We start from the raw sequence: 26,518 nt of genomic DNA on the forward strand, positions 1-26,518 counted from the left end.
GAACACTGTGGTCTTTCAGGTTTTTTTGATTTAGATTCACCACTTCGGCCAAAGTGCTATATAAATATACATGGCTATATGATAATAGACGATAAAATAAGGATTTCAAAATATAGACGGAACATGAAAAACAAGGATGGTTTATTACAGTCTCTGCCTTACTTATACAGCACTGTGTATACAGAAATAGGTGGTTATGTGATCGCTGGATGTAGGGAAGGGGCAAGAACTGCTGGACCCCAGAAGACCCAGTCAGCTCTGCTGTACAGCCAGGAGGCTAAAATTCCACTGTAATTGGGACAAATATGGCAGCCCCTGTTACAGAAGAAATAGGATTATAAAAATAGTATTTTGTTGATAAAATGCCACCAATAGTTCTCTATGTGTAAAATAAATGAAAAATAAACTAATAAAAAACAAGCTGCTGCAAATCTAAATAGCTATTACTCATCCTGCCCCCAGTTAAATAGCAAAACCAAAGTGTCTCAGTAAACCGTAAACTTCGGCACTCAAAAAAAAATTAATATTTTAAATTTGAATATTTTCATATGGAAAAATAAATCATATCCAAGTGAATACAGATATAAACACGTTCAACGTTTCGGCCCATTCATGGCCTTTTCCAAGAGCTATCTTTGTATGAAAAACGTAAAATATTATAAACAGTTTAAAAGCGTCTTTATACTAAACATATATTCATATATGAAATAGGTTTATTAATGCAATAAAAAATGAAATAACTAGAATCCTCAAATCTATCACAATTACTGCTAAGGGAACTGGTACTAAGTGAGAAAATATTTTTTAAGTAAAGTTTTCTTGGTAGCAAGTAGGGTTGAGCGTATTTCTTTTTATCGGGTCGGGTTTCACGAAACCCGACTTTTTCAAAAATCGGGTCGAGTGAAATGGGCCGATCCTATAGAAAAGTCGGGGTCGGCCAAAACACGAAACCCAATGCAGTGCATTGGGTTTCTAATGGTTCCCAGGGTCTGAAGGAGAGGAAACTCTCCTTCAGGCTCTGGGATCCATATTGAAGTGTAAAATAAAGAATCAAAATAAAAAATATTGATATACTTACCCTCGGACGCGCCCTGGTTCTCACCGGCAGCCTTCTTTCCTAAGAATGAGCGCCTGAAGGACCTTCGATGACGTCACGGCTTGTGATTGGTCGCGTGAGCGGTCACATGGGCGTCACGTGACCAATCACAAGCCGCGACGTCATCTAAGGTCCTTCAGGCGCTGATTCTTAGGAAGGAAGGCTGCGGGTTAGAACCAGGGCGCGTCCGAGGGTGAGTATATACCTATTAGGAATATACTCACCCTCGGACGCGCCCTCGGACGCTTCCTTCGTAAGAATTAGCGCCTGAAGGACCTTAGATGACGTTGCGGCTTGTGATTGGTCGCGTGACGCCCATGTGACCGCTCACGCGACCAATCACAAGCCGCGACGTCATCGAAGGCCCTTCAGGCGCTGATTCTTAGGAAGGAAGGCTGCCGGTGAGAACCAGGGCGCGTCCGAGAGTGAGTATATCAATATTTTTTTTTTTATTCTTTATTTTACACTTAAATATGAATTCTGATACCGATTCCCGATATCTTAAACATATCGGGAATCGGTATTGGAATTCCGATTCAAGATCAGAAGATCGCGGACCTCATGGCCGACCCCACACAGGGGTCGGGGTCGGGTTTCATGAAACCCGACTTTGCCAAAAGTCGGCGACTTCTGAATCTGGCCGACCTGTTTCGCTCAACCCTAGTAGCAAGAGTAGTCACCGCAGTATATGTCAATTATTTATTGATGGTCATATCATGATATTTGTCAAAAATAGTAAGAGTTCCTGCATGGAGACACACTGGGAGAGAGAGGCTTAGGCCGGGGTCACACTTGCGAGAAACTTGCGCATCAATACCCGGCACTCGGATGGGAGCGTGCGGCTGCATGTATTTCTATGTAGCCGCACTCTCCGATCCCGAGTGCCAGTGGCAGTGCCGGGTATTGATGCGAGAGACTCACTCGAGTGTGACCCCGGCCTTAGGAAATAAAATGCAGATAAATATTATTTTCCCTTTATGGCCACATAATAGAGAAAAGCACATGCATAAGAACTGTACATGAAGTAGACTCTAAAGGCGCTGTAGAGAATATGGGCCCTGGAACATATTAAAATCCATTTACCTGTGTGATGTTGGATCATAGTAGTCCGTGCTGCAGTGTTCAAATTGCCATGGAGTGCAGTGTGACGCGAGTGGCCTTTTACATGTATGTGGTGGTAATCGTGAGGTGCGCTTCCGGGTACTCAGGAAAGCAACGTTGAATGCTCTTTGCGCATGCGTGAGCCGGAAAAAGCTGAAGATCAAGTGCACCGGCGTGCAAGCGTATTACTAAGCAGAACAGGAGTGCGCCTGCATGGCTAAGCCACGCCAGAGATGTGTAGAAGGCATATAGAGCGGAAATGAGAGTTAACGGTACGATAAACATATATATATATATATAACGTCTTGTTAGTGAGGGGAAGGAATGGTTAGTAGATGGGAGAAGGTCAGTAATGGGAGGAGAAAATTAAACGAGGAAAAAGGTCATGAATGGGCCGAAACGTTGAACGTGTTCAGAGTCGGACTGGAGTGCCTTGGGCCCACCAGAGAAAAATCATTCTTGGGGCCATCATGCAGTTATATAGAAATAACACCACTTCTGTTGAAAAATGAGGTAATATCAAACCAAGTGTTTATTAGCCAATAAATAACCAATTTAACTTAATGTATAGGCGACAAATTTAAGAAACACTCCAGGCAAAAAATAAATACTTTTATCTCATTCAGGGCCTGTTGCAAAGTTGCAAAACACAACAATAAATACTTTCCAGGTACATTTCCCACAGATGGAACTTGCATCTATTTTGAGCATGGGGCCCCGTCACACATGCATCCGTTTAGTGGAGAGATGGCCAGAATTTTGTCTACCTCACCAAAATTCTGGAACATGGCAGTGCAGATGAGGCCTAATAAGCAGCTCACCGCACAGATAAGGAACTATATTTTAAGGGCTTGCTCACTCGAGCGTATAACACGACAGTGCAGATGTGCAATTATTAAAACAATGGCAGCACCATGCAAGTGTATCCGATATTCGGATGACACGTATCCATACTAGTCTATAGGTGTGTGCAGTAGTGTAGCTATTGGTAGGGGGCAGAGGGTGAGGTGACCCCGGGCCCCACACTCTGAGGAGCCCACCCGGAGCTGCACTACATTTAACTGTATTGGTGTGCACAGGGAACCAATACAGTTAAACTCAGTGACAGAGAGGTGAGTGTTTGAGCCGAAGGACATTACCCTAATCGGACCAATTCTTTTGCATGAGAGAAGCGATGGCCGTGTGAGCGAACCCTAAACCTCACATGATTGAAGATGAAGAGAACCCTGTTCCTAAATGTGGAACATTCAGAAAACCATGACATCCCATCTATAAAATCATGAATGATCATTATTAAATGGAACCTGTCACCCCCAAAATGGAAGTTGAACTAAGCCCAACAGCATCAGGGGCTTATCTACAGCATTCTGGAATGCCGTCTATAAGCCCCTGATGTAACCTGAAAGATGAGAAATAGAGGTTAGATTATACTCACCCAGGGGCGGTCCGATCCGATGGGCGTCGCGATCCTGGGCCTCACCACCTTCTTACGATCACGTCCTCTTCTTGTCTTCACGCTGCGGCTCCGGCACAGGCGTACTTTGTCTACCCTGTTGAGGGCAGAGCAAAGTACTGCAGTGCACAGGCGCCAGGAAAGGTCAGAGAGGCCCGGCGCCCGCGCACTGCAGTACTTTGCTCTGCCCTCAACAGGGCAGACAAAGTACGCCTGCGCCGGAGCCGCAGCGTGAAGACAAGAAGAGGACGTCATCTGATGAAGATAGGAGGTGCCGGACCGGACCGCGACACCCATCGGACCGGACCACAGCGGGACCGCCCCTTGGTGAGTATAATCTAACCTCTTTTTCTCATCTTTCAGAATACATCAGGGGCTTATCTACAGCATTACAGAATGCTGTAGATAAGCCCCTGATGCCGGTGGGCTTAGCTCACCTTCGATTTTGGGGGTGACAGGTTCCCTTTAATAGTGGAAACTGGGGCACTACTCACAATTCTGAGGCTGAGATATCAAAATTGAACTCACCTGTTAGATTGTCTGGTGTCGGCTCATTATGGCAAGGAAAAGATAGAAGTGAGCAGAAAACAAAATACAGGTCAAGCACCTAATATAATGACATTAGGCTTCCTATAGATTTACTGTACTGACGGATCTCAAAATATGTATGTGCATGGTACATTAATAATAGGAAATAGTTCATTAAAGTGAACCTGTCACCAGTTTTGGCCGATACGAGTTACGGCCACCGCCCTTCAGGGCTTATCTACACCATTCTATAATGCTGTAGATAAGCCCCGATCTGACCTAAAAGATAAGAAAAATAACTTTTATTATACTCAACTGTGCAGGCGGTCCGATTCGATGGGTGTCGCAGGTTTGGGTCCAGCGCCTTCCATCTTCTTGCGATGTCATCCTCCTGCTTGCTTCACAGGCTCCCCGGTATTGGGCTCCAGTGCAGGCGTACTTATCTGTCCTATTGAGGGCAGAGCAAAGTACTGCAGTGCGCAGGCGCTGGGCCTCTCTGACCTTTCCCGACACTTGCGTACTGCAGTACTTTGCTCTGAATAGCAATAAAATTTGACCAGCAATTTCTAATTTTTCCAAAAGAATTAACAAAATCATATTTTTAAGGGACCAAATCACATTTGATGGTAGAAGGTTTACACAGTAAAATATCGATATTTGCAGATGATACAAAACTATGTAAAGCAGTTAATACAAGAGAAGATAGTATTCTGCTACAGATGGATCTGGATAAGTTGGAAACTTGGGCTGAAAGGTGGCAGATAAGGTTTAACAATGATAAATGTAAGGTTATACACGTGGGAAGAGGGAATCAATATCACCATTACACACTGAACGGGAAACCACTGGGTAAATCTGACAGGGAGAAGGACTTGGGGATCCTAGTTAATGATAAACTTACCTGGAGCAGCCAGTGCCAGGCAGCAGCTGCCAAGGCAAACAGGATCATGGGGTGCATTAAAAGAGGTCTGGATACACATGATGAGAGCATTATACTGCCTCTGTACAAATCCCTAGTTAGACCGCACATGGAGTACTGTGTCCAGTTTTGGGCACCGGTGCTCAGGAAGGATATAATGGAACTAGAGAGAGTACAAAGGAGGGCAACAAAATTAATAAAGGGGATGGGAGAACTACAATACCCAGATAGATTAGCGAAATTAGGATTATTTAGTCTAGAAAAAAGACGACTGAGGGGCGATCTAATAACCATGTATAAGTATATAAGGGGACAATACAAATATCTCGCTGAGGATCTGTTTATACCAAGGAAGGTGACGGGCACAAGGGGGCATTCTTTGCGTCTGGAGGAGAGAAGGTTTTTCCACCAACATAGAAGAGGATTCTTTACTGTTAGGGCAGTGAGAATCTGGAATTGCTTGCCTGAGGAGGTGGTGATGGCGAACTCAGTCGAGGGGTTCAAGAGAGGCCTGGATGTCTTCCTGGAGCAGAACAATATTGTATCATACAATTATTAGGTTCTGTAGAAGGACGTAGATCTGGGTATTTATTATGATGGAATATAGGCTGAACTGGATGGACAAATGTCTTTTTTCGGCCTTACTAACTATGTTACTATGTTACTATGTTACTATGATGTGACTTTAAGGGGCCTATGTGACAGAAAATACCCAAAACTGACACCATTCTAAAAATCACCCCTCAAGGTGTTGAAAACCCTTCAGGTGCTTCACAGGAATTTTTGGAGTGTGGAGGGAAAAAATTAACATTTAACTTTTTGTAGCAAAAATTTAACTTTAGACCCCAATATTTTTTTATTTTCACAAGGGATAAGAGGAAAAAATGAACCCCAAAAATTGTTGTGCAATTTCTCCTAAGCATGCAGATACCCCTTATGTGGTGAAAAAAACATTATTTTTGGCACACAACAGGGCTCAGAAGGGAAGGAGCGCCATTTTGAATTTTTTTATGTAAAATTTGCTGGAATAATTAGCGGTTGCCGTGTCGCTTTGGAGAGCTCCTAATGTGCCTAAATAGTGGAAACCGCCATCAAGTGACACCAGTTAGGAAACTAGACCACCTCAGGGAACTTATCTAGATGTGTGGAGAGTATCTTGAACCCTCAGATGCTTTGCGGACATTTATAATGTAGAGCCATGAAAATAGAAAAAAAACACATTTTTACCACAAAAAATGTTATTTTTGGCCCCAATTTTTTATTTTTGCAAATATAGCAAGAGAAAATGCACACTAAAATTTGTTGTGCAGTTTCTCTTGAGTACTCAGATACCCCATTTGTGGTGTAAAACTACTGTTTAAGGTGCACAGCAGGACTCGGAAGGGAAGGAGCACCATATGAATTCTGGAGCTCAATTTTGGCTGGAATAGATTGCGAATGCCATGTCAAATTTGACGAGCCCCGAACATGCCAAAACAGCAGAAATCCCCACACGTGACCCCATTTTGGAAACTGCACTTCTTGAGGAATTTTTGTAGAGGTGTGATAAGCATTTTTAGGCTTTAGTCAATTTATAAAACTGTGTAACATTTGGCTGAGTAAATGGAAAATTTCCATTTATTCCACTAAAATGTACTGCTTTTGGCCCCAAGAGAAAATTAATGGTACAAATTGTGTGACAAATTTTGGTGCCATTTCTAAGGTGCTTTCACATTGCGTTTGTGGGTCCTGCCGATGCATACATCTAACCCCTCTGAAAAACAGAATACAGACATATGCGCCGATGGGACCTGAGACTGTTATGGTATTGGCAGAGCAAATGTGCACTCTGATGTGCATCATTTTTGGAAGTTTCCGCCTACTGGGGGCAGACACTCAGACCTAGGAGACTGCATCTGAAAGTCCTCCTCCAGTAGGCGGACACTCCCTAAAATGATGCACATCAGAGCGCACAATCCCTCTATGGCTCTGTAGGCCCATACGTCTGAACCCCGTCTTGCGCAGGGGGTGTTTGGAAGTATGCCCTGACTGGATCCACGAAAGCAATGTGAAAGCACCCTTACCCATTTTCCCATGTGAAAATAGAAAATCTGGGGCTAAAACTAAATTGGTGTGATAAAAATGTAATTGTTTTCTTCACCGCCTAATGGTATAAAATTCTGTGAGGCACATAAGGTGTCAACATGCTCACTGCACCACTAGATGAATACATTGAAAGATGTAGTTTGTAAAATGAGGTTACTTATGGATGGCTGCGCTGTTCTGACACCTCAGGGGCTCTGCCAATGTGACATGGCACCCTCAAACCATTCCAGCAAAATCTGAACTCCAAAATGGCGCTTCCCCCATTTTGAGCTTTGCACTGTGCCTCAAAGGTAGTTTTTAACCACATATGGGGTATTGGCGTACTCAGGAGAAATTGTAGAACAAATTTTGGGGTCCATTTTCTCTTGCTATCCTTGTAAAAATGACAAATTTGGAACAAAACCAACAGTTTTGATGGAAATTTTTGTTTTTTATTTTCACTGTTAAACATTATGAAATTCTGTGAAGTATCTGTGGGTTCAGGATGCTTACCACACCTTTGAAATTTTTTTTTGAGGGGTGTGGCTTCCAAAATGGGGTCACTTGTGGTGGATTTCCACCGTTTAGGCACATCAGGGGCTCACTGTTGTGAATTCTGTGGCTGAATTCACTTCTGTGGTCACAAGTGGTATTGCAGTCTCTGGGCTTCCTCCCTCAGGTGTTTTGGTGAGCTCGTTGGCTGCCTTGCTATTTAGCTCCACCTGAGTCTGTCTTCCTTGCTCCTTGTCAATGTTCCAGTGTTGGATCTGAGCTACTGCATCTTTCCTTGGGCCTGCTGCTCTGCTAGATAAGTGCTTCTAGTTTGTTTTCTGTTTTTTCTGTCCAGCTTGCTATTAACTTTTGCTGGAAGCTCTGAGAAGCAAAGGGGTGCACCGCCGTGCTGTTAGTTCGGCACGGTGGGTCTTTTTGCCCCTTTGCGTGGTTTTCGTTTTAGGGTTTTTTGTAGACTGCATAGTTCTCTTTGCTATCCTCGCTCTGTCTAGAATATCGGGCCTCACTTTGCTGAATCTATTTCATTCCTACGTTTGTCTTTTCATCTTGCTAACAGTCATTATATGTGGGGGGCTGCCTATTCCTTTGGGGTATTTCTCTGAGGTAAGTCAGGCTTGTATTTCTATCTTCAGGCTAGTCAGCTCCTCAGGCAGTGCCGAGTTGCATAGGTAGTGATAGGCGCAATCCACTGCTGCTTATAGTTGTGTGAGGATAGATCAGGTACTGCAGTCTACAGAGATTCCACGTCTCAGAGCTCGTCCTATTGTTTTTGGTTATTGCCAGATCTCTGTATGTGCGCTGATTACTGCACGCTGTGTTGCCTGATTGCCAGCCATAACAGTACAAGGAGCCACACCAATGATTCCCAATAGAGGGAAAAAAGAAATCCTGACAGCATTTTTTTTTCTTAGCTCTGTCTTCAGTCTTTTTTTTCCCCTAGACATTAGAGTGCTTCAGGACACAGCTGTGGACATGGATATTCAGGCTCTGTGCTCCTCAATGGATAATCTCGTTGTAAATGTACAAAAGATTCAAGATACTATTGATCAGAAATCGATGCTAGAACCAAGAATTCCGATTCCTGATTTGTTTTTTGGTGACAGAACTAAATTCCTGAGCTTCAGAAATAATTGTAAGCTATTTTTGGCCTTGAAACCTCATTCTTCTGGTAATCCTATTCAACAGGTTTTGATTATTATTTCTTTTTTGCGCGGCGACCCACAGGACTGGGCGTTTTCTCTTGCACCAGGAGATTCTGCATTGAGTAATGTTGATGCATTTTTCCAGGCGCTGGGATTGCTTTACGATGAGCCTAATTCAGTGGATCAGGCTGAGAAAAATCTGCTGGCTTTATGCCAGGGTCAGGATGATGTAGAAGTATATTGTCAGAAATTTAGGAAGTGGTCAGTACTCACTCTGTGGAATGAATCTGCACTAGCGGCTTTGTTCAGAAAGGGTCTCTCTGAAGCTCTTAAGGATGTAATGGTGGGATTTCCTATGCCTGCTGGTTTGAATGAGTCTATGTCCTTGGCCATTCAGATCGGTCGTCGCTTGCGCGAGCGTAAATCTGTGCACCATCTGGCGGTATTGTCTGAGAGTAAACCTGAGCCTATGCAGTGCGACAGGACTATGACTAAAGTAGAACGGCAAGAACACAGACGTCTGAACAGACTGTGTTTCTATTGTGGTGATTCTACTCATGCTATTTCTAATTGTCCTAAACGCACTAGGCGGTTCGATAGCTCTGCCGTTATTGGTACTGTACAGTCCAAATTCCTTTTGTCCATTACCTTAATGTGCTCTTTGTCATCGTATTCTGTCATGGCGTTTGTGGATTCAGGCGCTGCCCTGAATCTGATGGATTTGGATTATGCTAAACGTTGTGGATTTTTCTTGGAGCCTTTGCGGTGTCCTATTCCGTTGAGAGGAATTGATGCTACACCTTTGGCCAAGAATAAGCCTCAGTACTGGGCCCAGCTGACCATGTGCATTGCTCCTGCACATCAGGAAGTTATTCGCTTTCTGGTACTGCATAATTTGCATGATGTGGTCGTGTTGGGGTTGCCATGGCTACAAACCCATAATCCAGTATTGGATTGGAACTCTATGTCGGTAACCAGCTGGGGTTGTCAGGGAGTACATGGTGATGTTCCATTTTTGTCTATTTCGTCATCCATTCCTTCTGACATCCCAGAGTTCTTGTCGGACTTTCAGGATGTATTTGAAGAGTCCAAGTCTGATGCCCTACCTCCGCATAGGAATTGTGATTGTGCTATCGATTTGATTCCTGGTAGTAAATTCCCTAAGGGTCGTTTATTTAATTTGTCCGTACCTGAACACACCGCTATGCGCAGTTATGTGAAGGAGTCCCTGGAGAAGGGACATATTCGCCCATCGTCGTCACCATTGGGAGCAGGGTTCTTTTTTGTAGCCAAGAAGGATGGTTCGCTAAGACCGTGTTTTGATTACCGCCTTCTTAATAAGATCACTGTTAAGTTTCAGTATCCCTTGCCATTGATTTCTGACTTGTTTGCTCGGATTAAGGGGGCTAGTTGGTTTACTAAGATTGATCTTCGTGGTGCGTATAATCTGGTGAGAATCAGGCAGGGAGATGAATGGAAAACGGCATTTAATACGCCCGAGGGTCATTTTGAGTATCTGGTGATGCCGTTCGGACTTGCCAATGCTCCATCTGTTTTTCAGTCTTTTATGCATGACATTTTCCGTGAGTATCTGGATAAATTCTTGATTGTTTACTTGGATGACATTTTGATCTTCTCAGATGATTGGGAGTCTCATGTGAAGCAAGTCAGAATGGTTTTCCAGGTACTGCGTGCTAATTCCTTGTTCGTGAAGGGATCAAAGTGTCTCTTCGGTGTGCAGAAAGTTTCATTTTTGGGGTTCATCTTTTCCCCTTCTACTATTGAGATGGATCCGGTTAAGGTTCAGGCCATCCAGGATTGGACTCAGCCGACATCTCTAAAAAGTCTGCAGAAATTCCTGGGCTTTGCTAATTTTTATCGTCGCTTCATCTGTAATTTTTCTAGCATTGCCAGACCATTGACCGATTTGACCAAGAAGGGTGCTGATTTGGTTAATTGGTCTTCTGCTGCCGTGGAAGCTTTTCAGGAGTTGAAGCGTCGTTTTTGCTGTGCCCCTGTGTTGTGTCAACCTGATGTTTCTCTTCCGTTCCAGGTCGAGGTTGATGCTTCTGAGATTGGTGCAGGGGCGGTTTTGTCACAGAGAGGTTCTGGTTGCTCAGTGTTCAAACCATGTGCTTTCTTTTCCAGGAAATTTTCTGCTGCTGAGCGTAATTATGATGTGGGCAACCGAGAGTTGCTGGCCATGAAGTGGGCATTCGAGGAGTGGCGTCATTGGCTTGAGGGTGCTAAGCATCGCGTGGTGGTTTTGACTGATCATAAGAACCTTACTTATCTTGAGTCTGCCAAGCGCTTGAATCCTAGACAGGCCCGTTGGTCGTTATTTTTTGCTCGTTTTGATTTTGTGATTTCATACCTTCCGGGCTCTAAAAATGTGAAGGCGGATGCTCTGTCTAGGAGTTTTGTGCCCGACTCTCCGGGGTTATCTGAGCCGGCGAGTATCCTCAAGGAAGGAGTCATTGTGTGTGCCATCTCCCCTGATTTGCGGAGAGTGTTGCAGAAATTTCAGGCTAATAAACCTGATCGTTGTCCGGCCGAGAAACTGTTCGTCCCTGATAGGTGGACTAGTAAAGTTATCTCTGAACTTCATTGTTCGGTGCTGGCCGGTCATCCAGGAATCTTTGGTACCAGGGAGTTGGTTGCTAGATCCTTCTGGTGGCCATCTCTGTCGCGGGATGTGCGTGCTTTTGTGCAGTCCTGTGGAATTTGTGCTAGGGCTAAGCCCTGCTGTTCACGTGCCAGTGGGTTGCTTTTGCCCTTGCCGGTCCCGAAGAGGCCTTGGACACATATTTCGATGGATTTCATTTCTGACCTTCCCGTTTCTCAAAAAATGTCGGTCATTTGGGTGGTCTGTGATCGCTTTTCTAAAATGGTCCATCTGGTGCCCTTGGTTAAATTGCCTTCCTCCTCTGATTTGGTGCCTTTGTTCTTCCAGCATGTGGTTCGTTTACATGGCATTCCTGAGAATATTGTTTCTGACAGAGGTTCCCAGTTTGTCTCGAGGTTCTGGCGAGCCTTTTGTGGTAGGATGGGCATTGACCTATCTTTCTCCTCGGCCTTCCATCCTCAGACTAATGGCCAGACCGAACGAACCAATCAGACCTTGGAAACATATCTGAGATGTTTTGTTTCCGCTGACCAGGATGATTGGGTGTCATTTTTGCCGTTGGCTGAGTTCGCCCTTAATAATCGGGCCAGCTCGGCTACCTTGGTCTCTCCATTTTTCTGCAATTCTGGGTTCCATCCTCGTTTCTCTTCAGGACAGGTTGAGTCTTCGGACTGTCCTGGTGTGGATTCTGTGGTGGACAGGTTGCAGCAGATCTGGACTCAGGTAGTGGACAATTTGACCTTGTCCCAGGAGAAGGCTCAGCTTTTCGCTAATCGCAGACGCCGTGTGGGACCCCGACTTCGTGTTGGGGATCTGGTTTGGTTATCTTCTCGTCATATTCCTATGAAGGTTTCCTCTCCTAAATTTAAACCTCGTTTTATTGGTCCGTATAGGATTTCTGAGATTCTCAATCCGGTGTCTTTTCGTCTGATCCTCCCAGACTCCTTTTCCATACATAATGTATTCCATAGGTCGTTGTTGAGGAGATACGTGGCACCTATGGTTCCATCTGTGGAGCCTCCTGCCCCTGTTTTGGTGGAGGGGGAATTGGAGTATATTGTGGAGAAGATTTTGGATTCTCGTGTCTCTAGACGGAAACTCCAGTATCTGGTCAAATGGAAGGGTTATGCTCAGGAAGATAATTCCTGGGTTTTTGCCTCTGATGTCCATGCCCCAGATCTTGTTCGTGCCTTTCATGTGGCTCATCCTGGTCGGCCTGGGGGTTCTGGTGAGGGTTCGGTGACCCCTCCTCAAGGGGGGGGTACTGTTGTGAATTCTGTGGCTGAATTCACTTCTGTGGTCACAAGTGGTATTGCAGTCTCTGGGCTTCCTCCCTCAGGTGTTTTGGTGAGCTCGTTGGCTGCCTTGCTATTTAGCTCCACCTGAGTCTGTCTTCCTTGCTCCTTGTCAATGTTCCAGTGTTGGATCTGAGCTACTGCATCTTTCCTTGGGCCTGCTGCTCTGCTAGATAAGTGCTTCTAGTTTGTTTTCTGTTTTTTCTGTCCAGCTTGCTATTAACTTTTGCTGGAAGCTCTGAGAAGCAAAGGGGTGCACCGCCGTGCTGTTAGTTCGGCACGGTGGGTCTTTTTGCCCCTTTGCGTGGTTTTCGTTTTAGGGTTTTTTGTAGACTGCATAGTTCTCTTTGCTATCCTCGCTCTGTCTAGAATATCGGGCCTCACTTTGCTGAATCTATTTCATTCCTACGTTTGTCTTTTCATCTTGCTAACAGTCATTATATGTGGGGGGCTGCCTATTCCTTTGGGGTATTTCTCTGAGGTAAGTCAGGCTTGTATTTCTATCTTCAGGCTAGTCAGCTCCTCAGGCAGTGCCGAGTTGCATAGGTAGTGATAGGCGCAATCCACTGCTGCTTATAGTTGTGTGAGGATAGATCAGGTACTGCAGTCTACAGAGATTCCACGTCTCAGAGCTCGTCCTATTGTTTTTGGTTATTGCCAGATCTCTGTATGTGCGCTGATTACTGCACGCTGTGTTGCCTGATTGCCAGCCATAACAGCTCACAAAACGTGACATGGTGTCCGCTAACGATTCCAGACAATTTTGCGTTCAAAAAGTCAAATGGCGCTTCTTCCCTTCCGAGCCCTGCCGTGCACCTAAACAGTAGGTTTTCCATATTGGAATTTCTTCTGTTAACCTTGTGAAAATTAAAAAAAATTGGGGGGCTAAACAACATTTTTATGGCAAAAATAACATTTTTCATTTTTTTCTCTTCACATGGCTTTAGTTCTTGTGAAATACCTGAAGGGTTAATAAACTTCTTGAATGTGGTTTTGAGCACTTTGAGGGGTGCAGTTTTTAGAATGGTGTCACTTTTGGGTATTTTCTGCCATATACAGACTCCTCAAAGTGACTTTAAATGTGATGTGGTCCCTAAAAAAAAATGTTTTTGCAAATTTGTTGGAAAAATAAGAAATTGTTGATTAACTCCCTCCTAACTTCCTAACAAAAAAAAAAATTGGGTTTCGAAAAAAGTTTGAAAGTTGCAAAATTTTCTTAATAGCAAAAAATATTGTTCTTAGTTTACCACTAACATTAAGTACAATGTGTCACTATGAAACAGTCTCAGAATCCGCGGGATCCACTGAAGCGTTCCAAAGTTATTACCACATAAAGTGACGCTGGTCAGGATTGACAAAATTGGCCTGGTCAGGAAAGAGAAAACAGGCTGTGTGGTGAGGAGATGTATGTGGCGGGCTCACTCCGTGAGCCTGCTCAATACCACTTCTGCTAATGTGCTTTGTACATGTATGGCGTATGTCTTTAACCCCTTCATGACCCAGCCTATTTTGACCTTAAAGACCTTGACGTTTTTTGCAATTCTGACCAGTGTCCCTTTATGAGGTAATAACTCAGGAACGCTTCAATGGATCCTAGCGGTTCTGAGATTGTTTTTTCGTGACATATTGGGCTTCATGTTAGTGGTAAATTTAGGTCAATAAATTCTGTGTTTATTTGTGATAAAAACTGAAATTTGGCGAAAATTTTGAAAATTTCGCAATTTTCATATTTTGAATTTTTATTCTGTTAAACCAGAGAGGTATGTGACACAAAATAGTTAATAAATAACATTTCCCACACGTCTACTTTACATCAGCACAATTTTGGAAACAAAATTTTTTTTTGCTAGGAAGTTATTTGACCAGCGATTTCTCATTTTTACAACGAAATTTACAAAACCATTTTTTTTAGGGACCACCTCACATTTGAAGTCAGTTTGAGGGGTCTATATGGCTGAAAATACCCAAAAGTGACACCATTCTAAAAACTGCACTCCTCAAGGTGCACAAAACCACATTCCAGAAGTTTATTAACCCTTCAGGTGCTTCACAGCAGCAGAAGCAACATGGAAGGAAAAAATGAACATTTAACTTTTTAGTCACAAAAATGATTTTTCAGCAACAATTTTTGTATTTTCCCAATGGTAAAAGGAGAAACTGAACCACGAAAGTTGTTGTCCAATTTGTCCTGAGTACGCTGATACCTCATATGTGGGGGTAAACCACTGTTTGGGCGCACGGCAGGGCTTGGAAGGGAAGGAGCGCCATTTGACTTTTTGAATGAAAAATTGGCTGCACTCTTTAGCGGACACCATGTCAAGTTTGGAGAGCCCCCGTGTGCCTAAAAATTGGAGCTCCCCCAAAAGTGACCCCATTTTGGAAACTAGACGCCCCAAGGAACTTATCTAGATGCATAGTGAGCCCTTTAAACCCCCAGCTGCTTCACAAATTGATCCGTAAAAATGAAAAAGTACTATTTTTTTCACCAAAAAAATTCTTTTAGCCTCAATTTTTTCATTTTCACATGGGCAATAGGATAAAATGGATCCTAAAATTTGTTGAGCAATTTCTCCCGAGTACGCCGATACCTCATATGTGGGGGTAAACCACTGTTTGGGCACACGGCAGGGCTCAGAAGGGAAGGCGCGCCTTTTGACTTTTTGAATGGAAAATTAGCTCCATTTGTTAGCGGACACCATGTCGCATTTGGAGAGCCCCTGTGTGCCTATGCAATGGAGCTCCACCACAAGTGACCCCATTTTGGAAACTAGACCCCCCAAGGAACTTATCTAGATGCATACTGAGCACTTTAAACCCCCAGGTGCTTCACAGAAGTTTATAATGCAGGGCCATGTAAATAAAATAATAATTTTTCTTTTCTCAAAAATGATTTTTTAGCCTGGAATTTCCTATTTTCCAATGGTAATAGGAGAAATTGGACCACAAATGTTGTTGTCCAGTTTGTCCTGAGTACGCAGATACCCCATATGTGGGGGTAAACCACTGTTTGGGCGCACGGCAGGGCTCAGAAGGGAAGGCACGCCATTTGGCTTTTTAAATGGAAAATTAGCTCCAATCATTAGCGGACACCATGTCGCGTTTGGAGAGCCCCTGTGTGCCTAAACATTAGAGATCCCCCACATATGACCCCATTTTGGAAACTAGACCCCCAAAGGAACTAATCTAGATGTGTGGTGAGCACTTTGAACCCTCAAGTGCTTCACAGAAGTTTATAACGCAGAGCCATGAAAATAAAAAAAAAAAATTCTTTTCTCAAAAATGATTTTTTAGCCCGCAATTTTTTATTTTCCCAAGGGTAACAGGAGAAATTTGACCGCAAAAGTTGTTGTCCAGTTTCTCCTGAGTACGCTGATACCCCATGTGTGGGGGTAAACCACTGTTTGGGCACATGTGGGGGCTCAGAAGGGAAGTAGTGACTTTTGAAATGCAGACTTTAATGGAATGGTCTGCGGGCGTCACGTTGCGTTTGCAGAGCCCCTGGTGTGCCTAAACAGTAGAAACCCCACACAAGTGACCCCATTTTGGAAACTAGACCCCCAAAGGAACTTATCTAGATATGTGGTGAGCACTTTCAACCCCCAAGTGCTTTACAGAAGTTTATAACACAGAGCCGTGAAAATAATAAATACGTTTTCTTTCCTCAAAAATAATTTTTTAGCCCAGAATTTTTTATTTTCCCAAGGGTTACAGGAGAAATTGGACCCCAAAAGTTGTTGTCCAGTTTCTCCTGAGTACGCTGATACCCCATGTGTGGGGGTAAACCACTGTTTGGGCACACGTCGGGGCTCAGAAGGGAAGTAGTGACTTTTGAAATGCAGACTTTGATGGAATGGTCTGCGGACGTCATGTTGCGTTTGCAGAGCCCCTGGTGTGCCTAAACAGTAGAAACCCCCCACAAGTGACCCCATTTTGGAAACTAGACCCCCCCCAAGGAACTTATCTAGATATGTGGTGAGCCCTTTGAACTCCCAAGTGCTTCACAGACGTTTACAACGCAGAGCCGTGAAAATAAAAAATCATTTTTCTTTCCTCAAAAATGATGTTTTAGCAAGCAATTTTTTATTTTCTCAAGGGTAACAGGAGAAATTGGACCCCAGTAATTGTTGCGCAGTTTGTCCTGAGTATGCTGGTACCCCATATGTGGGGGTAAACCACTGTTTGGGCACACGTCGGGGCTCGGAAGTGAGGGAGCACCATTTGACTTTTTGAATACAAGATTGGCTGGAATCAATGGTGGCGCCATGTTGCGTTTGGAGACCCCCTGATGTGCCTAAACAGTGGAAACCCCTCAATTCTAACTCCAACACTAACCCCAACACACCCCTAACTCTAATCCCAACTGTAGCCATAACCCTAATCACAACCCTAACCCCAACACACCAGTAACCCCAACACACCCCTAACCCTAACCACAACCCTAATTCCAACCCAACCCTAGCCCTAAGGCTATGTGCCCACGTTGCGGATTCGTATGAGATTTTTCAGCACCATTTTTGAAAAATCCACGGGTAAAAGGCACTGCATTTTACCTGCGGATTTACCGCGGATTTCCAGTGTTTTTTGTCCGGATTTCACCTGCGGATTCCTATTGAGGAACAGGTGTAAAACGCTGCGGAATCCGCACAAAGAATTGACATGCTGCGGAAAATACAACGCAGCGTTCCCGCGCGGTATTTTCCGCACCATGGGCACAGCGGATTTGGCTTTCCATATGTTTACATGGTACTGTAAACCTGATGGAACTCTGCTGCGGATCCGCAGCGGCCAATCCGCACCGTGTGCACATAGCCTAATTCTAAAGGTATGTGCACACGCTGCGGAAAACGCTGCGGATCCGCAGCAGTTTCCCATGAGTTTACAGTTCAATGCAAACCTATGGGAAACAAAAATCGCTGTACACATGCTGCAGAAAAACTGCACGGAAACGCAGCGGTTTACATTCCGCAGCATGTCACTTCTTTCTGCGGATTCCGCAGCGGTTTTACAACTGCTCAAATAGAAAATCGCTGTTGTAAAACCGCATTGAAGTGCGCAGAAAAAACGCGGTAAATCTGCCATAAATCCACAGCGGTTTAGCACTGCGGATTTATCAAATCCGCAGAGGACCAGAATACGTGTGCACATACCGAAACCCTAACCCTACCCCTAACCCTAACCCTAACCCTAGTTCTTACCCCAACCTTAGTGGAAAAAAAATAAAAAATATTTTTTTTATTGTCCCTACCTATGGGGGTGACAAAGGGGGGGGGGTCATTTACTTTTTTTTTTTATTTTGATCACTGAGATAGGTTATATCTCAGTGATCAAAATTCACTCTGGAACGAATCTGCCGGCCGGCAGATTCGGCGGGCGCACTGCACATGCGCCCGCCATTTTGGAAGATGGCGGCGCCCAGGAAAGAAGATGGACGGTCCCTGGGAGGCCAGGTAAGTATAAGGGGGGGGGAGATCAGGGCACGGGGGGGGGGGCGTCGGAGCACGGGGGGTGGATCGGAACACGGGGGGGTGGATTGGAGCACGGAGTGGGGGATCGCTGTGCGGGCGGGTGGAACGGATCGCTGTGCGGGGGGTGGATCGGAGTGTGGGGGGGTTTGTTTGGAGCACGGGGGGTGTGATTGGAGCACGGGGGGAGCGGGCAGGAGGACGGGGGAGCGGAGCACAGGACCGAGGGGAGCGGACCACAGATCGGGGGGCTGGGAGGGCGATCGGAGGGGTGGGGTGGGTGCACATTAGTGTGTCCAGCCATGGCCGATGATATTGCAGCATCGGCCATGGCTGGATTGTAATATTTCACCATTTTTTTAGGTGAAATATTACAAATCGCTCTGATTGGCAGTTTCACTTTCAACAGCCAATCAGAGCGATCGTAGCCACGAGGGGGTGAAGCCACCCCCCCTGGGCTAAACTACCACTCCCCCTGTCCCTGCAGATCGGGTGAAATGGGAGTTAACCCTTTCACCCGATCTGCAGGGACGCGATCTTTCCATGACGCATATTCTGCGTCATGGGTCGGAATGGCACCGACTTTCATGACGCAGCGTATGCGTCAAAGGTCGGGAAGGGGTTAAGGGGCTAAAGGGCTAACATTGCTACTAACCCAATTACTTTTCTATAAGTAGAATGGGAAATATTCTTCTTATTCAAAATAGCCATATTATGACCAAGAAATCTCTTATCCCTCAGACCCTCCAGACATTTTTATATACATGTGCATGGGTATTATGGGAAATTTCAGTATTCCGAAGTTTGAATTATAAGACTGTGTGCACACGGTGTGTTTTTGAAGTATTTTTTCCACATGGAATTGGCCCCAAAAACGCTAGGGAATCTTTATGCCAGCAAAGTCAGTAAGAATACTGGACTGCTGTCCACATGATCAGTATTTGTACTTTCTGGATTTGTGCTGCTTTTAAATCCTAAGAAGGTCAATTCTTTGTGTGTTTTTGCCATGTTTTTCACCCATTGACTTCATTTGAGTCGGTCAAATACGCAGCAAAAATGCAGGTATTAAAATGTTTGAGAATTTGCTGCGTTTTGCTTGTTTTTTTACGGACTTCCTATATTGGATGGTTTCCCTTCACCCATGACAGCACACCTGAGAGAGGGATCCACCCCACAAGGACAGGAAAACTACTGAAATAAAAGGTCGATATCAGTGATGAGCGAACGTGCTTTCCTCTACTTGTTACTCACCTGAGTATCAAGGTACTCTGCGAGCACCGAGCATTTCCGGGATTATTCGGCGGGAGCTTGGGTCTCCGTCCTGCAATTTTGGCACTCTTTAGAACATGCAGGGATTGTCTGCCATGCACTGTAATACCGCAGCCATCTTTGTTGTGGTATTACAGTGATTGGCTGGCCGCACAGCGTCATCAGGTCTATAAGAGACCTGGCACCGCCCTTCTCGGCGCATTCTGCTTCGGACTTAGCGAGTGTAGGGAGATCAACTGCTGATATAGGGTCAGAATCGTTCATTTACTAGTTAGTGTGGGTCTACTAGTGTTCAATCCACAAATCCTGATAAACCAACAGTCCTTTTTAGGGCTAATTCGGGGGTATATAGATTGCAGTGCTAGGTAAGCAGGGGATTCTATGTGCGCATATCCACATCATGTATGTGAGTCTATAGATCTCCCTGCATACATCAAGAGAGTCCATTATTGTCTGCTGCTGCGTATTTTATATATACACCTAGCTTCAGGTATCTGTGGCTAGGATTAATTTTTTTTGGCACCTGAATCCTTCTAATTTTATTACAAAGCAATCCAGAGCCCCCTTTTTTTATATTTATTTGCTTGGTCACACTGCAGACTACAGCCAGGTTATTTTAACACAACAGCGTGAAAATCTAGCAATTTAAAATGGCTTTTTCTGTGTCCCAGGCATGAGATGTGAGTGCGCATAAAAATCTGGCCTTTTTGGTACTGTAGTATTTTTTTGGAGTGTCTTACAACATTTTTGGACACCATTTTGCTGACCAAAAAATCTTTAGCTGGCCAAAAAATATTTAGCTACAGTTCTTATATTTATCACTGTGTTTTGTACGCCACGCGCATCGCATATCATTGCGCTAAATATTCTACAATTTTAGTACTCCAACATTTTTATTTATTTATTTATTTTTTTAGTGTCATAGCCTACTTATTGACACAATTTTGGTGGGCCCAAAAAATACCAGGCCACATGTGTTCTATCTCCATCAGACGCCAGATCTATCTGTGCTCTACAAATAGTTGCTTTTCAGACCTATATTCCACTTTTTTGGCTGTCCGCTACCCTAGGTAAATACACTATTTTGGAGTAAAAAATAAAAAAATACAGGCCACGTATTGAACAGTCTGGTATCTCCCTCAGACTCCTGGTCTATCTGTGCCCTACAAATAGTTGCTTTTCAGGCCTACTTTCCACCTTTTTTGGCTGTATGCTACCGTAGGTCTATACAGTATTTTGGGGTAAAAACAAAATTAAAAAACTCGAGGCCACATATTGAAAAGTGTGATATCTCCGACAGACCCTTGGTCTATCTGTGCTCTCCAAATAGTTGCTTTTTAGGCCTACATTCCACTTTTTTGGCTGTCTGCTACCCTAGGTCTTTACACTATTTTGGGGTAAAAAATACAGGCCACGTATTGAACAGTCTGTTATCTCTGTCAGACGCCTGTTCTATCTGTGCTCTACAAGTAGTTGCTTTTCAGGCCTACATTCTACTTTTTTGGCTGTCCGCTACCCTAGGTCTATACAGTATTTTGGGGTAAAAAAAAATGTTTTTAAAACTCGAGGCCACATATTGAAAAGTGTGATATCTCCGTCAGACTCCTGGTCTATCTGTGCTTTACAAATAGTTGCTTTTCAGGCCTACATTCCACTTTTTTGGCTGTCTGTTACCCTAGGTCTATACACTATTTTGGGGCAAAGAATAAAAAAATACAGGCCATGTATTGAACAGTCTGGTATCGCTGTCAGATGCCTGATCTATTTGTGGCCTACAAATTTTGTCAATTCAGGCCTACATTACACTGTCTTTGCTGTCTGTTACCCTTGTTATGTACACTATTTTGGGGTAAAAAATAAAAAATACAAGCCACGTATTGAACAGTCTGGTATCGCAGTCAGATGCCTGATCTTTGTGGCCTACAAATTGTGGCAACTCAGGCCTACATTACTTTTTTGCTGTCTAGTACATGGGTGTCAGACTGCATTCCTCGAGGGCTGCAAACAGGTCATGTTTTCAGGATTTCCTTGCATTGCACAGGTGAAAATTTAATTACCTGCAGAGAATGATTCCAGCACCTTGTGCAATGCTAAGGAAATCTTGAAAACACGCATGGTTTGAGGCCTGTTATGACCTGGTGGTTAGGACAATAATGGACCTGGTGGTTAAGAGCACACGGAAAGACCTGATAGTAACAATAATACAGGACAAGCTCTGGGAAGTGGGAACTCTGCTGACCGCAATCCCTAATCCTATCACACACACTAGAAATAGCCGTGGATTGCTCCTACCGCTCCCTATGCAACTCGTCACAGCCTCAGAACTAGCTAGCCCTAAAAGAAGGAAAATAAAGCCTACCTAGCCTCAGAGAAATTCCCCAAAGGAAAAGGCAGCCCCCCACATATATTGACTGTGAGTTAAGATGGAAATCACAAACACAGAGATGAAATAGATTTTAGCAAAGAGAGGCCCGACTAACTGAACAGACAGAGGATAGGAAAGGTATCTTTGCGGTCAGCACAAAAACTACAAAAAACCACGCAGAGTGTGCAAAAAAAAACCTCCGCACCGACTCACGGTGCGGAGGTGCCACTCTGCATCCCAGAGCTTCCAGCAAGCAAGACAAAATCAAAATAGCAGGCTGGACAGAAAAATAGAAAACAAATAAATACTAGCAGGAACTTAGCTTCTGCTGGAGTAGACAGGTCACCAGAAAGATCCAGGAGCGAACTAGACCGATACTGGAACATTGACAGCTGGCATGAAGCAATGATCTAAGTGGAGTTAAATAGAGCAGCCAGCTAACGAATTACCCTCGTCACCTGTGGAAGGAAACTCAGAAGCAGCAGCTACACTCACAGCCACCAAAGGAAGTCCATGGACAGAACCCGCCGAAGTACCATTCATGACCACAGGAGGGAGCTCGACAACAGAATTCACAACAGAGGCCCTCGAGGAATGCAGTTTGACACCCCTGGTCTAGTATACACTATTTTGTGGTATATCTGTGACACGCCTCATCTATCTGTGGGCTACAAATGTGCTTTTGAGTCTTCCATTCACCTTTTTTTGCTGTATGTAACCTAGCTCAAAACACTATTTTGGGGTAAAAAATTGAAAAATACAGGCCACATATTGAACAGTCGGTATTGCTGTCAGATGACGGAGCTATTTGTGGCCTACAAGTTGCGGCAATTCAGACCTACTTTCCACTGTATTTGCTGTCTGTTACCCAAGTTCTGTATATTATTTTGGGGTACAATTTTTTTTTTTTTTAATCAGATAAATTTTTGTTAACGAAATTTAAATAACAGATAATCTCAGTATTGTCAAATTTAGCAGGGTCACAAATTTTACAGTAAACTTTCCTACCCCTCCCATTGCATACATGAACAGCAAGTGATTGATAGTACAACCTTCAGTCGGGATCATCTTATCTCCACCCATGGTGCCCCCAATGTCTCACATTTTTCCCCTTTCCTTTTAGCATAAATACTCTTTTCTATGTTCACAATAGAATCAGATTGTCTAAGAAATTCTATTAACGCCGGCGGTTCATTATTTATCCAGTATCTGGCAAGTAGTTTTCGCGCAATATATAATACTAGCTATTGAACCCGTTCTACGCCCGGGTGGCGAGCATTTATATTGGTATATGGTCTCCATCCTGTCATGTGCTGCTCCCATCCTGCGCCCCCATCCTGTCGTGTGCTGCTCCCACCCTGCGCCCCCATCCGGTAATGTGCTGCTCCCATACTGCACCCCCATCCTGTCATGTGCTGCTCTCATCCTGCGCCCCATTCTGTCATGTGCTGCTCCCATCCTGCGCCCCCATCCTGTCATGTGCTGCTCCCACCCTGCGCCCCATCTTGTCATCTGCTGCTCTCATACTGCGCCCCATCTTGTCATGTGCTACTCTCATCCTGCACCCCCATCCTGTAATGTGGTGCTCCCATCCTGCGTCCTTATTCTGTCATGTGCTGCTCCCATCCTGCACCCCCATTCTGTTGTGCTGCTCTCATCCCGTGCCCCCATCCTGTCACGAGCTGCTCCCATCCTGCATCCCCAATCTGTCATGTGTTGCTCTCATCCCGCGTCCCCATCCTGTCATGTGCTGCTCCCATCCTGCGCCCCCATTCTGTAATGTGCTGTACCCATCCTGCGCCCCAACTGGTCATATGCTGCTCCCATCTTGCGCCCCCATTCTGTAATGTGCTGCACCCATCCTGCGCCCCATCTGGTCATATGCTGCTCCCATCCTGCGCCCCCATTCTGTAATGTGCTGCACCCATCCTGCACCCACATCCTGTCATGTGCTGCTCTCATCCTGCACCCCATTCTGTCATGTGCTGCTCCCATCCTGCACCCCCATCCTGTCATGTGCTGCTCCCATCCTGCGCCCCATTCTGTCATGCGCTGCTCCCATCCTGCACCCCCATCCTGTCATGTGCTGCTCTTATCCTGTGCCCCATCCTGTCATGTGCTGCTCCCATCCTGCGCTCCATCCTGTCATATGCTGCTCCCATCCTGCTCCCCATCCTGTCATCTGCTGCTCTCATACTGCGCCCCCATCTTGTCATGTGCTACTCTCATCCTGCGCCCCCATCCTGTAATGTGCTGCTCCCATCCTGCGCCCCCATTCTGTCATGTACTCCCATCCTGCACCCCCATTCTGTCATGTGGTGCTCCCATCCTGCGTCCTTATTCTGTCATGTGTTGCTCCCATCCTGCGTCCCCATTCTGTCGTGCTGCTCTCATCCCGCGCCCCCATCCTGTCACATGCTGCTCCCATCCTGTGTCCCCAATCTGTCATGTGCTGCACTCATCCCGCTTCCCCATCCTGTCATGTGCTGCTTCCATCCTGCTCCCCCATCCTGTCATGTGCTGCACCCATCCTGCGCCCCCATCCTGTCATGTGCTGCTTCCATCCTGCTCCCCCATCCTGTCATGTGCTGCTCCCATCTTGCTCCCCCATCCTGTCATGTGGTGCTCCCATCCTGCGCCTCCATCCTGTCATGTGGTGCTCCCATCCTGCGCCTCCATCCTGTCATGTGCTGCTCCCATCCTATGCCCCTATACTGTCATGTGCTGCTCCCATCCTGCACCCCCATTCTGTCGTGCTGCTCCCATCCTGTTATGTGCTGCTCCCATCCTGCGTCCCCATTTTGTAATGTGCTGCACCCATCCTGTGCCCCCATCCTGTCATGTGCTGCTCCCATTCTGCACCCCATCCTGTCATGGGCTCCTATCCTGCTCCCCCATCTTGTCATGTGCTGCTCTCTTCCTGCGCCCCCATTCTGTCATGTGCCCCATATGCTGCTCTATAAAGGTTGATGTCCCCTATAAGATGCTCCATTGCATAATATGCCCTGTTTGCTGCTCCATAAAGGTTAATAATGGCCCCATAAGATGCTCCATAGCATAATATGCCCCGTATGCTGCTGCTGCGATAAAAGAAAAAAAATTACATACTCACCTTTCGTCTCTGGGCGCCGAGTGCGAGGGGCCAGAGCAGTGTCAGGTGTTGGAATCGCCGCTGGCTCACGCCCCCGGCACTTGCGATATTCACCTGTCCCCGTTCCACCGCCGGGAACCGCTGTGTCTTCCTGGTCTCTGCTTGCATTAGGGACCAGGAAGGAGCCCCTGGTCCTAGGACACCAGACAACAGAGTCATGACACCTAGGTCTTGGTATCATGGACAGTTGCTAACACCAACCCCTAATCCCATTATTATTATTATTTATTTTTATAGCGCCATTTATTCCATGGCGCTTTACATGTGAACAGGGCAAATATAGACAAGTACAATAAACATGAGTAAAACAAGGCACACACAAGTACAGGAGGAGAGAGGACCCTGCCCACGAAGGCTCACAGTCTACAGGGTAATCCCATTACCCTGATGTGACTGCCCCAGGGAATCAGGAAGAGCCTGTGCCGAATCCCTAAGCGCATGCCGAGGGGGCGTCCTCGGAAGAAGCCAAGGGTGAAACGCGCGTCAGGGCGACAGGGGAGCACGGAATCACCCGATATCGGACCCACTGCTTTATTAGATCCACAGCTGGGAGGTAATATACGCTTTAATACCTGTGCCTACATGAGTATGATCTATTAAGTATGCCCGGTTAGGGTACTGTCTAATGTTCAATTTTCATTTCATGTGTTGGGCAGATTAGGAAATATTCTAGTGGCCTACAGCATTGATTAACCCTTAGAAATTTCAGAATCTCCTCTTTTGCTGTGTTTGGTGACATACAATCATGCAATATGAGTAAGGGTGTGTTCCTGGTCCCCTGGGTGTTTTTTGTGTTTGTACCATACCTGTTGAGTTTTAATCTTTGATAATCGATGTGAATACTTTTCTGCCCTATGATGACAGAAGTATTCTGGGAGTGATACCTTTGATAATAAAATACGATATTTTATGGGTATTTTTTTGTTTTCTTCTTTGGGCTCAGGGGTTAATTCGTCCCTTATATGTTGATTTTGAAGTGCCAATTAGGCTAGGTTCACATTGCGTTAGGGCAGTCCGTTTAGCGCATAGCGCTACGGACTGCGCTAACGCAATGTCCCAAAAGGGATCGCGTTTGCCGATCCCGCTAGCGCAGATACCCGATCTGCGCTAGCGAGGAACGGACCTCGGACGCTGCAAGCAGCGTCCGCGGTCCGTCCGAAACCAACGGGACATCGCTAGCGTGTGCCGAAAATGGCATGCGCTAGCGATGCGCTAGAGATCCGTTAGCACATTGCCGTCAATGGGTGTGCTAACGGATCCATTGCATGGCGTTAATTGCGACAATTTCGCCATGTAACGGAGTCCGCTAGCGTTAACCCATTAACGCAATTTGAACCTAGCCTTAGCATTCTGGGACATTTGGTTGAATAATTATGTGTTTATTAGTAAGTGCCTTAATAACACAATAACGCTACATTAGATTACACAGTGATTTATCAGAAGTCTGGATTTATCCCCTTATAATTAATCATGTATACAATTTCTATAAAACAATATATTATACAATAATAAAAAAAAAATCAATTTTATTCCC

The 26,518-nt window shown here is 45.1% G+C and overlaps 1 protein-coding gene across 1 annotated transcript in view; it reads left to right on the plus strand.

Moving 5' to 3' along the window:
• The window catches only part of LOC138663907 (zinc finger protein 135-like), a 68,481-nt gene that overhangs the window by 37,908 nt on the left and 4,055 nt on the right, over nt 1-26,518 (plus strand). The gene's annotated exons all lie outside the window — the stretch shown is intronic.

This window comes from Ranitomeya imitator, chromosome 2 (genome assembly GCF_032444005.1).
Source record: "Ranitomeya imitator isolate aRanImi1 chromosome 2, aRanImi1.pri, whole genome shotgun sequence".
NCBI lineage: Eukaryota > Metazoa > Chordata > Amphibia > Anura > Dendrobatidae > Ranitomeya > Ranitomeya imitator.